Raw genomic sequence first — 13,080 nt, 5'->3', positions numbered from 1 at the left:
GGAAAATATATATCTCATGAATTTAATGCATTTTTTGCTATTTTTGAGAATAAAACACCAATGTATAGCTCCATATACACCTACCAAAATGGTGTTGCTGAGAGGAAAAACATATCACTTACAAAAATGGCACGATGTATGGTCAAAAGTTAAGCTTTGACGCATTCGTTTTGGCTTGAGACCATCATGTGTGCCACTTATATACTTAACAGGTATCCTACAAAAGCTCAGTCTATCACTCTATATGAAGCATGGCATGATAAAAGCCTTCTAATGAGCACACGTGTGTGTTTGGTTGTTTGGCTTATGCTTTGGTGCCACAAACACAACGCAAAAAATGGGATGATAAGGCTGTCAAGTGAATTTTTGTTGGTTATAGTGTTGAAAGCAAAGGTTACATGTTATATCATCTGCAAAAAAAGTGTATCTTGGTCTCATGGGATGTTGTGAATGTAATTCCAATCAGGTAAATGTACAATCTAAAAAAATGTTACATATCAGTCTATTAGTGATGCAGATGTACATGATGTACTTGATGAGGAAAGGGCTAAGAATGCGCTGACTTAGAGGTATGCCAAAATGGCTGATGCATACTTTGCGTGACAATAAAACTAGATACTTTGAGAGAGAGAGAGTGAATGAGCCTTGCCACAACACCTCTATAAACTAGTCATAGAACATACGTGACCCAAACTTATACAGTAAACGAGATCCAAAGGGGATTTTTATGACTAATTCAGTGAAATCCTACAAAAGGAACCCTAGAGGACCTCTTGTCGTTGCCGATAAATCAAGATCTAGATGTATATGTCTCTCCTCCTGCTCTGCTGATAAACCAAGATCCAAAGGGGCTTTTCATGACTGATCGATGAAATTTTACGAAAGGCTTTAGAGGGGCTAAAAACACTAGTAGACCACCGCATCTCTCATATCCAAGGAAACTCGACCCAAATGCTCGTCCTCTACAAGGAAGATGAACTAGTAAAAAATACTTTTCAAGTTTTGAAAAGCGGGTACAAGGTCTTGATGTTCTGTAGAAAACGTAGCTTCCACAGGGGAAGGCAAGTGAGCACACAAAAATGAGAGAGAGAGAGAGAGAGAGAGAGAGAGAGAGAGAGAGAGAGAGAGAGAGAGAGAGAGAGAGAGAGAGAGAGAGAGAGAGAGAGAGAGAGAGAGAGAGAGAGCCATGCCAAGGCACTTGTATATAAGAGTGGAAGCACATACATGACCCCAGGGTGGGGAATGACAGTTGTCCCAACAAGTCTTCTCTAAGTTCAGTTGATAAAATGTGATTCGGGCTCCTCTTTATGGGTTAGAAATGCAAGGATCCAAAGCTTGTTGGAGGCTGAAAACACAATGGGCCCACCACATCTCTAGATCCCTAGGAAACACGAGCCCAATGCCTGTCCTTTGGAGGGAATACGCAATAGCAAAAAACACTTGTCCTAAAAACCAGTAACTCCAAGCACTATAGTTTTCTATACAATACGCAGGTGTGAAAGGCTTCTATGCCACTTTAGCACAATAGCAAGTTGCTGAGAATTTTCCCTACTAATGACTAGAATCTTACCATTGGCTTACTATTTGCTCTCTTCAAAAAAAATCTACATAATAGCCCCAAGATGGCTTTGTGTGGATGCATAGAAAGGAGGCAAGCATAGGGTAAGCACAGAGATTTGTAGCAAGGAGGCAAGCATAGGCACGGCAAGGGTGCATAGCAAGGAGGCAAGGCGGGCTAAAGATGATGGAGGGTTAGAGGTAGCCTTGGCATGTACCACACACACACAAAGAGTATTGCATACATTTGTTTGACCCACTCCATTGAAATGCCCTTCATAGACTTCCCCCAAATGATGGGATCTTTGGTTGTTCCCCTTTGTTGGGATTTTTTTCAATAATGGCTTGACCTACTCAACCCCTCCTCGAGCTCTCAAGAATAAAGTAGACGTTGGCAAACTTGGCCTCTAATACCATATCAAGGTGTGCAATGGAAGATGGGAACATGGTAGCAAGAAAAGGACGAGACAGAGAGAGAGAGAGAGAGAGAGAGAGAGAGAGAGAGAGAGAGAGAGAGAGAGAGAGAGAGAGAGAGAGAGAGAGTTGCATGCATGCTACCTTGTTTCGGTTGTGCTTTAAGTTTGTTTCTATTTTGTCTTTCTCGTTGCACGTGGTGCTTTCTGATTAGAGAAGAACAAGGGACATATGATTCATTACGATACCATTTCATGTTTAGAATGCAGTAATACAACTTCTCTAGCTAAAGATCATACATCTCATACTATACTTTTTGAGCTTGATGGTGTGTATCACGTGGTCGAGGATTCTCCATCGTCTGGCACCATTAGCAATTCTAATGTAAACTCTTAAAAAAAGAGTTTGATACATGATGTCATGACATTAATCATGAAGTCTTAGAATGTTCGAGGACTCCAATGTTCATTTTTCTTTTCATTGTCATTCAATAAGTTGATATGTTTGTGTCTTTAAGCATGATGTGACGTTAAAGGCCTGATATGATGCTATTGTAAAATTATGTTTTACAGAGCTTGCTGACGTGTTTCCACCATATTTATCCGATGGCTACAGATGCTCATGTGTGGTACTTTGATAGTGGTGCTACAAAGCACATTAACTCTAATTGTAACTTGTTTACCTCTCTCGAGGATGTCCCTCATGGGAATTCAGTCACTTGTGCCAACGATGCCTCTTATCTAGTTAAGGGAGTTGGAAAGATTGTGCTTACTACTGTAAATGGTAGTTCTTTCACACTTGTTGATGCATTGTATATACCTGGAATCAAGAAGAATCTTTTGTCTGTATTTGCACTTGCTAGACTTGGTCTTGTAGTCAATTTTGTGGATAGCAGATGTACAGTACTTACATGATCTTAGTTTTGGTGATGAAATTGTTGCATCTTGCATTTATATCATAGGCTGTATAAGCTCACTTTGTATGGTCAGTGTGGGCAAAATTTTGCAAATACAGTTGTGGATTCATAGGTCGTTAGACGCAGACCTTTGGCATGCACATTTTGAACATCTGAATTTTGTCACTTTACTGTGTTTATAGAAATCTGATATTGCTACTTCTTTGCCGCCTCTTGAAGAACCTGTCAAACATGTTTGTGAATGCTGTATTTTGGGTAAGATGGAGCGTTTGAAGTTTCCAAATGCTGGTTCAATTAGGGCCACATGTAGGTTACAGTTTGTGCATAATGATGTTTGTGGACCCATGCAAACTCCGTCGTTGGGCAATTACCTTTACTTCGTGACTTTTATTGATGATCACTCCAGGCATGCATGGGTGTATCCACTTAAAGAGAATTTCAAACTGTTTATGTGCTTCAAACAATTTTTGGCTATGGCTGAAAATGTCTCAAAATGTACTATGGGTACCCTCCGTTCAGATCGAGGGGGGAAAATATATATCTCATGAATTTAATGCATTTTTGGCTATTTGTGAGATAAAACACCAATATATAGTTCCATATACACCTAGCAAAATGGTGTTGCTGAGAGGAAAAACATATCACTTATAAAAATGGCACGATGTATGGTCAAAAGTTAAGCTTTTCCACATTCATTTTGGCTTGAAGCCTTTATGTGTGCCACTTATATACTTAACAGGTATCCTACAAAAGCTCAGTCTATGACTCCATATGAAGCATGGCATGATAAAAGCCTTCTAATGAGCACATGTGTGTTTTTGGTTCTTTGGCTTATGCTTTGGTGCCACAAACACAGCACAAAAAATGGGATGATAAGGCTGTCAAGTGAATTTTTGTTGGTTATAGTGCTAAAAGCAAAGGTTACATGCTATATCATCTGCAAAGAAAGTGTATCTTGGTCTCACGGGATGTTGTGAATGTAAATTCCAATGAGGTAAGTGTACAATCTATAAAAATGTTACAGATCAGCCTATTAGTGATGCAGATGTACATGATGTACTTGATGAGGAAAGGGCTGAGAATGAGCAAACTTAGAGGTATGCCAAAATGGCTGGTACATACTTTGCATTACAATAAATTGGATGCACCTTTGTGTCATCATTCAAGTTCTCGCCATGCATCTTATGCATCAGATTGTTATGCTTTGGCTATTTCTAGCTTATGTGATGTTGAGGAACCTCTATCTTTTGATGAAGCACAAAATTCAAAAAATTGGATGGCTATCATGCAATCAAAATATGACGCACTTATAGAAAATGACACATGGACTTTATGTGATTTGCCTCCCAGAAAATAGGCCATTGGTATGAAGTAAGTTTACAAGTTGAAACGCAAGCCGAATGGTGAGATTGATTGCTACAAGGCTCGACTTGTTGCAAAGGGTTATGAAGAGACTTTTGCTCCAACTTGCCATATGACTACTGTGCATTTTCTATATGCATTGGCTGTTGGGATGTACATTAGTCAGACATTGTTACTGCTTTCTTGAATGGTGACGTATTTGAGGAAGTTTATGTAACGCAGTCTAGTGGGCCCCGACCCTCATCACAACGTAGAGCTTTTGTTAGCTATACCGTCTGTCGTCGATAAGCTTATAGGTTTCCATTGTGTAGTGGGCCCAACCCTCATCATAAGGTAGAGCTTTTGTTAGCTATATCGTCTCTCGTCGATAAGCTTATAGGTTCTACCAAAAGAGTAGCTGTATGCTTATATTTCAAAGGGTTTTTATTAAGCCAAGTAAGTCTCTATACTTTTGCTCATGTAGCACGCGGCTCAATTAGCCACCTCTGGATGCAAAAACACGGCTTCTACGCAACAAAAATGGAGGTGCAAGAAGTCGGTTTCCACCCGATCAATTTCTATGGAGCCATGCTGTTTTGGAACCAAGGGGGTGACAGCTCCAAGAGACCTTGGTTGGTTGGGATTCAGCGTGCACTAGGAGTCGAGATGTTTTACCAAGGAGTTTGGTATTGCCAAGCCTGCATCAACGGCATTGATATTTCCATTCCAGATGCTTGGATATGCCCATGGTGCTAATTTGGCTTTGAAAGGGTGGATGAGGATCCGGTTTATCAATGTTGCTGGCTTTGGCAGGACTTTAGACTTGCTATACAACTCCGAGAGACCTTGGTTGGCTGGGATTCCAGCGTGCACTAGGGTAAAAGTTCCTGTTTAGAGACGGTGAATCTGCGTGAAAACATCCAGGGGGTATGGTGCATCATTTTGCAATTGGAGAAGTCCATTTGAAAGCGCAACACACTGTCTATCTACTGCAACGAGGTCATCCAGAACGACGGTCTAATGGCTAAGATCGACGATGATTTGTGCTTTGTGTGTAACAAAAGAAGGTACCATTGGAAGAACTGTCAGGGGCCATTTTTGAGAAAGTACTGCCAGCGAAGATCGAACGCATGAGATTGATGCGTGACTACGCTAGCCAAGGAAGCATCGGGAACATCACGTGCCTAAAGTGGTGCTTATAGCCATATTATAGTGAGTATCCAGGGGTCCCTAAAGAGGGCCCTGACGTTTAAAAGGAAATTTTGTTGCACGCAGTGGCATCCCCCTATTACTACTAGTGAATCCCCTGTAGTATGTGTCTTTAGCATTGTCTACCCGTCCTATAAGTTTCATCTCATTTGAACTTCGTTTTCTTGGTGAACCGTTGAGATTTTCTTGAGGTATCGTGGTTAGCATCTGTTGTCTGACAAGCAATTGAGTGTGTTTTGAGTAGACAGGGATTGAGTGTGTTTTTTTGAGAGGCTGACAACCTCTTGTAGACTCCATGCACTAGTCGAGTTGACTCCGTCCCATGGTATGACATTTATGTTCATGGTTCTCATTGTCATTACAGTAAGTTAACAAGGCTTGGCATTCAGGGAGCCCCACAATGATCTAGAGAAGAATGCAGGTAACTTAGTCTTGGGATAAAGATGGTGTGCCTCTTACCTCTGCCAGATATGATGGAGGCGTCCGATCGTTCATCAACTGTATCAGATTATTCTTTACTAGATAGAAGAATAAGGGGTTCTCTCACACACATTGTGGTGAGCTAAAATACCCACATCATGTGCTCTCTCTCTCTCTCTCTCTCTCTCTCTCCACATACGCATCACACTTGCACACTCACAATTGGTATCAGATCTACCACTTGGTGATGGCAGGGAGCACGATGGCATCGAGAGCTTTGAGGCAATAGATTGCCTACTCTTCATTGGGATTTTTCAAAACCAAGGTGAGAGAGAGAGAGAGAGAGAGAGAGAGAGAGAGAGAGAGAGAGAGAGAGAGAGAGAGAGTATTGCATACATTTGTTTGACCCACTCCATTGAAATTCCCTTAATATACTTCCCCCCAATGATGGGATCTTTGGTTGTTCCCCTTTCTTGGGATTTTTTTCAATTATGTCTTGACCTACTCAACCCCTCCTTGAGCTCTCAAGCATAGAGTAGACGTTGGCAAACTTGGCCTCTAATACCATATCAAGGTGTTCAATGGAAGATGGGAACATGGTAGCAAGAGAAGGACGAGAGAGAGAGAGAGAGAGATAGAGAGAGAGAGAGAGAGAGACTCGTGTCAAGTACCTCCCAAGTTAGGAGACGGCTATCTAAGAGTGGAAAACAAAGCCACACAAGTCTCCTCTAGGTTGAGTTGATAAAATGTGAATGGGGCTCCCCTTTGTGCATTGAAAGGCAAAGACCAAAGGCTTGTGCGGGCTTAAAACGCAATAGAATTATCACATCTCCTATTCCCAACGAAACACAATGCCAATGCCCGTGCTTTGTAATGGAATTGGCCTATTTAATTTGAGAGTAGCGGAAATTACTGAGAGTACTTTTGAGAAATGACTTTGTGAGCATAGCGGGTGAACATAATTGAAGATAGAAACATAATCATAGCAATTAGTTAACTTGGCATGAACAATACTTTTGCAAGAGAGAAAATTTAGAGAACCTGACAACAATTGAGGACCGGATTTATGTGGAGCCGGTCTCCCCTCCAATAGGCATTTGTATTATGATTTCTCCCATTAAGAGAGACTTGTTACAATACAATATTTGTGTTCCTAGTGACCTAGCTGATGCAATGAAGATGGAAAGCTTCATGCACCACAAACATAACATAAACTTGAAGAAATCTTTAACTATCCCAAGCCTCAGTCCCAAGATCTCAAACACCTTCGAAGGTGGAGAGAGCTAGCAGGGAATGAGGGTAGGGAAGAGGAAGAAGAAACATTTCGTAGGAGAAAGAATTAGTTCCTCAATTATCATAACTCTTGTTGCTAGCATACATAATAGCATAGTAATGAAGAAGAAGTAGATGGCAAGCTTAAGCATTGAAGCATGGCTCTTGGTTGGATTTGCACTCCATATCCAAGAGTATTGGTGTAGGATCTCAACCTCTACTTGCTTGGAGAAGGAGAGGGAGCTCTTGCACTTTGCATAGCACACAATGAGAGTGTTTGTGAGTGTGTGTGGGTGAGTATACCCCCTAAGAAACCCCCTAGCTTGCTTGGGTCGACCCCCCCTTGTAGCTCATGCTTGAAGCTCATTGGACCCCTCCATGCCTAGCCAATCATAAGCAGGAGGCATTACAAGCAGAAAGGGTAGCCTTGAGACAAGTGTCCCCCTTTCCCCTTTGAGAGAGAGGGCTAGATAAATGCTAAATCAATTAATTAAACATCCTAAATTATCATTGGACCCCTAGGGTGGCCAACCAATAGGCTTCAGGCACACCATGAGGGCAACATCAGGGGGAACTTGACAAGTGTCCTTTTTGCTTTCTTTGTACCATGCATGCCTTGTGTGAGTGTGTGGGTGTTCTCTCTCATCCCCCCTCATGTAGGGCTCGCCCCCTCCTTGTAGGGATTGAATATTTGACTTTTTGACACCTCAAGCCCCTCATGCATAGGCCCAGTTCCCACCACAAGCTTGGCTCTTAAGCACTTTAAGCTTGGGTTGGGTTCTCCCTCAAGTGCAACCCTAGCATCTCAAGCATGCCAAGCACCTCAAGCATCTCAATCATTAAGCACCTCAAGCACCTTAGTCATCAAGCATGACAAGCAAGACAAGCACCTCGAGCTGGGTCGGGTTCCCGCGCCTCAAGCTCAGCCCTAGCTTACCTAAGGTCAAAGGACTTTTACACACATTATTGGAGGTTTTCAATGAAGCTGACCCTAAGGTCTTATGCTCCATTTGTTAGCCTTGCTCTTTGATAGACCATCTCCCATTTGGGCCCCTTTACCATTGGCCCTGTGTTGAGATAGATCTATAAGCACATGTCTATATCTTAACACTTGTTCCCGTTTATTCTCCCACATTAAGTGATCAATTTAATACGAGAAAATCATTTGGGTTGGTTAGATATTAGATATTAGATTTTATGACATGCTCTACAAGGGAAAATTCAATAGCAAAATAGATTTTTGTCAAGGTTTTAAAAACTGAGTACAAGGTCTAGCAATCGTGCACAAAATCGAGCCCTATAGGACCTTTTGTCATTGCCTTGAAAAAATACATACGTCTCTCCTCCTAGGTGGTTGATACATGGAGATAACTTTTCATCACTGATTCCGTGGATATTTCAACCGCCCTTGCTAGATGCAAAATTGCGAGTGAGAAGGGCATGTACGCAACAATATGCAATCGCAAGTGGCTCTATTGCTCGCTGTGCAAATCAACTCCCAAGAATTTCCATAAGGTTTAAGAAGTACAAGCCAAATTCAGTAGAGGCTTGTTGTGTTTTCATTGCTTCTAAATTTACGCTCTATTGCACCCATGTCTAGATATGCTCTAGTGCCCTCATATGTCAAAATGGTTTTATATAAAAAGCAGTAGCAGAAGAGGGGCTTGCATTAGGGGCCAGTGGGGAACTTCACCTCACTGTTTCATGTCTTTGTTGTTTAGTTTTCTTTTAGCTCATGTATCTCAAGTTTGTTTCCACTCAGTCTTTCTCGTTGCACGTGGTGCTTTTCGACTACAGAAGAACAAGGGACATATGATTCATGACGATATCATTTCATGTTTAGACTGCAGTAATACAACTTCTCTAGCTAAAGATCATACACCTCATACTATATTTTGAGCTTGATGGTGTGTATCATGTGGTCGAGGCTTCTAGCTCCATCGTCGGGCACCATTAGCAATTCTAATGTAAATGTTATCTTAAGTAAAGAGTTTGATACATGATGTCATGACATTCTTCAATGATCATTCTTCGTTTCATTGTCATTCAATAAGTTGATCTGTTTGTGTCTTTAAGCCTCTAGATGCAAAAACACGGCTTCTACGCAACGGAAACGGAGGCGCAAGAAGCCGGCTGCCACCCGATCAATTTCTATGGAGCCATTCTGTTTTGGAACCAAGGGGGTGACAGCTCCGAGAGGCCTTGGTTGGCTGGGATTCCGGCGTGCACTAGGAGTCGAGATGTTTTACCAAGGAGTTTGGTATTGCCAAGCCTGCATCAACGGCATTGATATTGCCATTCCAGATGCTTGGATATGCCCATGGTGCTAATCTGGCTTTGAAAGGGCGGATGAGGGCTGGCTTTGGCAGGACTTTAGACTTGCTATACAACTGAGACCTGCAACAATCACATCTCCTCTTGCTGAGGGCACTCCGGTGTTGGAGCACGTTTTGCAAGAGCGCCAGGAGAGTCTCGTAAGCGGACTGGATCTCCACCTCCATCCCATTGCATAGCGAATTAAACAGGAAGTGAATACTCTCATCTCCTCGGTGGGGCTCCTCAAAAGGTCCCATGAACGCTCTCTCGGGGTGCATAGCATCCCAAAGCAAGAAAATTGAACCCCACCAGCAACATACACCATTGTAGCAAAATCCTGCAGAGAAATCCCGATTCTCCGCAACCCACCAAAGAGCATATCGTCATGGGCGGTTTTTGAATATGAGGTTGGGAGGGGGGTGCGCCAGGCCTCTGAGGCAGTGCAATACAGAGGCGACGCGCGCAGCCCCCGGTCAGCAAGCTGCCGGGAGGGGGCTGCCCCCGTGAGAAAAATTAGGTTAATATCATGTGGCCCGATGGACCACGTATCAGATATTAAACTGATAAGAACAGATACTACACTTGATCTTAGCCAAAAGGCCGAGAAAGGTATGAGCAACCCAGCGTGCCCTCTCTGTGCTTTATACCTGCTTCGCTTCACGCTTTGCCCTGTGGGGTCGATTGATTTTCATGCGCTAAAAGCACTTGCCCTTTAATTAAGCCCATCCATCCACTACATCAATTTCTAACCGGCTCAAGCCTAAGGCTACATCAATTTCCCCCAACACTACGGTTTCTTGACAGCTCTCTCCTCTTCTCGTTCAGTTTCCAACATTCTGCCGAATTACTCTCTCGAGATGCCCTAACTAGGCCGAGCTCCTAGGATTATATTGCCCTAGGCCTCTTTTGCGTGCTTATATGTTTATGTTATTCTTATGGTAATGCTTTGCTAGCTGAGGATGACTGCTAAGTCTTTCATCAAGATTTGATGTTTGTTACCAAAACTTGCTTAGATGAATTATGAGCGACGTACTAATTCATAGTGAACTATGCCTGTCGTGTCTTATGGTTGGATTTTCTTTTATCATCCATGCTCTTTATGCTAGGATGGTTTTGGCGGTTTGTGGTGGGAGCAAATTTATATAGACATGGCTACATGCTATATCAGAAAATGGGTGGAGGCTAAGGCACTTGCCAACAGCACATCTAAGTCCACAACTTGGTTCTTGTATGAACATAACGATGTTGATTTGGTTCCCAATGGAGATATTTAACATCAAGGGACTCATTTCATAAAAGAAACCATTCAGATTTATCAAGCATTAGAAGTTCGTACCTTATTATCCCAAATGCAATGGACAGGCTAAAAGTAGCAGCAAGACCATCAAGACTATCTTTAACATTGTGCGACGGAAGGAACCTCTCACAATTTGAGTGGCACCTTTCAAAATGGTGTATCGTACAAAAGCCTTCATACCAATGGAATTCACTATTCGTCTCGAACTGGGAATGAAAAAGAGACTGGATGAGCTACTAAGGCTAGATGAAGTTAGATAGGGAAAAATGCTGCAAAAAAGAATATATTGGCACAACAGCAAGTTCATCAAGGTGAGGGACTTTCAGAAACGAGATCTAGTTTACTATATCAATCCAAGTTAGGACTTAAGAAACCCGATTTGAACATAGCTTGGTCAAGAACTTATGAGGCCGATTGGAACTTTTCAAATGGGACAGCTAGACTTAAGGATTTATTTGGATTAATGTTACCTGGTGTATATAATGGAGCCAAATACAACTTTACTATCAAGCACTTGAAGAACGTGCAACACAACCAAGTGTGTTATCAGATACATCAGACTCAAAAACGGATGTCATGAATTTATTCCTAATAAGATCTAAGGTGAAGAAAGATTATAGGCATCTGGAAGTCATCAAACATGGAATTTAGAGAAATCATCTAAAGAGGGCATCACTAACTAAAGGGACCAAAGCACAATATATGAAATGGCTAATGATAACTGGTATAGCATTAAAAACCAAATATTTTTGGGAATCAAGCCAATAATGATTATAAGGGCTGGTGAATGCATGAGGTACATGTCAATAACGAATGTTCTTTTCCCAAGGCTGCAGAGGAGTGGGGCATTCATGGCTCAAATTCGAGTAACCATGTAGTGAGTGTGTGACCCTAAGTTCATTTCATTTCGTTTTGCATGCACAGAGCCTTCTGCACAAGAACCTTCACCTGCAATCGACACATGAGCAAGCGCTTCTATCCACACTTGGTTTCCATCTCCAAGCTCTTTCAGTGAGTTCTCATCCTCAATGTAGTGCCTTTCTCAAACCTCAAGGTGCCTTATATTCCAAAGAAATGCAGGCTATCCTAGAAGAACACCAACAAGAATTAGAAGAGATAACATAGATCTTAGTATAAGAACAACCACAGACAACATTTTCATATCAGGCTAAAGGCAAATATGCCTTTAAGGATAGTGAGAGGAAAGTGCTCCAAAATTGCAGTTACCTGACAATGTATGACTATGCAGCCAATTAAACACCATTGCACATACCTATAAATAGGACCCATTGATCCCATCTTGGGATTGGAACTTTTGTATCTATCGGAGCTCTATGCTAGGTTAAACCTAGCTTCACCAACACAAACCTACTCTATCTATTCTATACTATGATGTATGAGGCATACATGCCATCACATGGCCATGAACTCTCATCCATATGAAAACTCAAGCCACCTAGTACACCTACATCGAATTCTAGTCATGTGACTGACATATCATCACCTGCATTAGTAGATCCCCATCTCCAAGTGTTATATCAACACATTCAACATACTCAATTTATTTTCAAGCAATCTAGCATATCGTTACTTTGCATTAAACTTGTGTCTACGTGTTGTCTCATTTAATAGGATTAGCTTATGCTTCCATGAACACCACTAATCCTAATCCTTCATGAGCCAACCCTAATCCTAACATGTTGTTGACCGTTGGGTCAACAACACAACATAACTCAAGTTTCGTACCAAAGTCTTATCTTTTGTGAGTTATGAAATGCTGCAGATTATGGCTATAAACGTCATTTGTAATGAATAGTTATTCTAGTTTCAGAAGCCGGGGTGCAATGGCACTTCCAGATTGTAAATACAAAGCCATTTGACCCTTTCAACCCCATTTTTGGTTAAACCTAAGGTAGCCTTAGTATATAAGGTACCTAGGTCATTTTGTAAAGAGGACTTTTAATCATAATCAAAACTTTAGCGCTGCCGTCTACTGTGTGTGAGAGAGAAAGAGAGTGAGTGTGAGATTCATCCTCTCGCTACGCCCGGCTCGCTCAACACATTGGAGATCCGACTGCACCATTGCTGTAGGCTCGAGGAGAGCTACGTGACAACGCCAAGCATTCCACTCGAGACGAAGCGCACACGCCGACGCATCTACGAGCTATTTGTGGCCGTAAGTGTATCAACCGATGTCTGTTTTCTGCGTGCTAGTAGTCTATAGAATCGTGGCGACATAAGCTACGTATAAGTACTCATAAATTTCAGTTTCGGGCACTTTCAAAATTCTGCTCTGTCATCCTACGCGTTTTCCGTAGACGGGTTTAGAGTGAGGGTT

The 13,080-nt window shown here is 42.0% G+C and overlaps 1 non-coding gene across 1 annotated transcript; it reads right to left on the bottom strand.

Annotated features, from left to right (window-relative positions):
- Positions 1–9,859: 9,859 nt before the first annotated feature.
- LOC147440300 (U2 spliceosomal RNA) lies at positions 9,860–10,058 on the bottom strand. Its single transcript, XR_015184404.1, has one exon. It is a non-coding gene; the product is annotated as a U2 spliceosomal RNA (small nuclear RNA).
- Positions 10,059–13,080: the final 3,022 nt, after the last annotated feature.

Source organism: Adiantum capillus-veneris, chromosome 15 (assembly GCF_014529385.1).
Source record: "Adiantum capillus-veneris isolate H3 chromosome 15, ASM1452938v2, whole genome shotgun sequence".
In the NCBI taxonomy this organism is placed as follows: Eukaryota; Viridiplantae; Streptophyta; class Polypodiopsida; order Polypodiales; family Pteridaceae; genus Adiantum; species Adiantum capillus-veneris.
The sequence above is the reverse complement of the archived record's forward strand: the minus strand, read 5'-3'. Positions and strand labels throughout refer to the sequence as shown.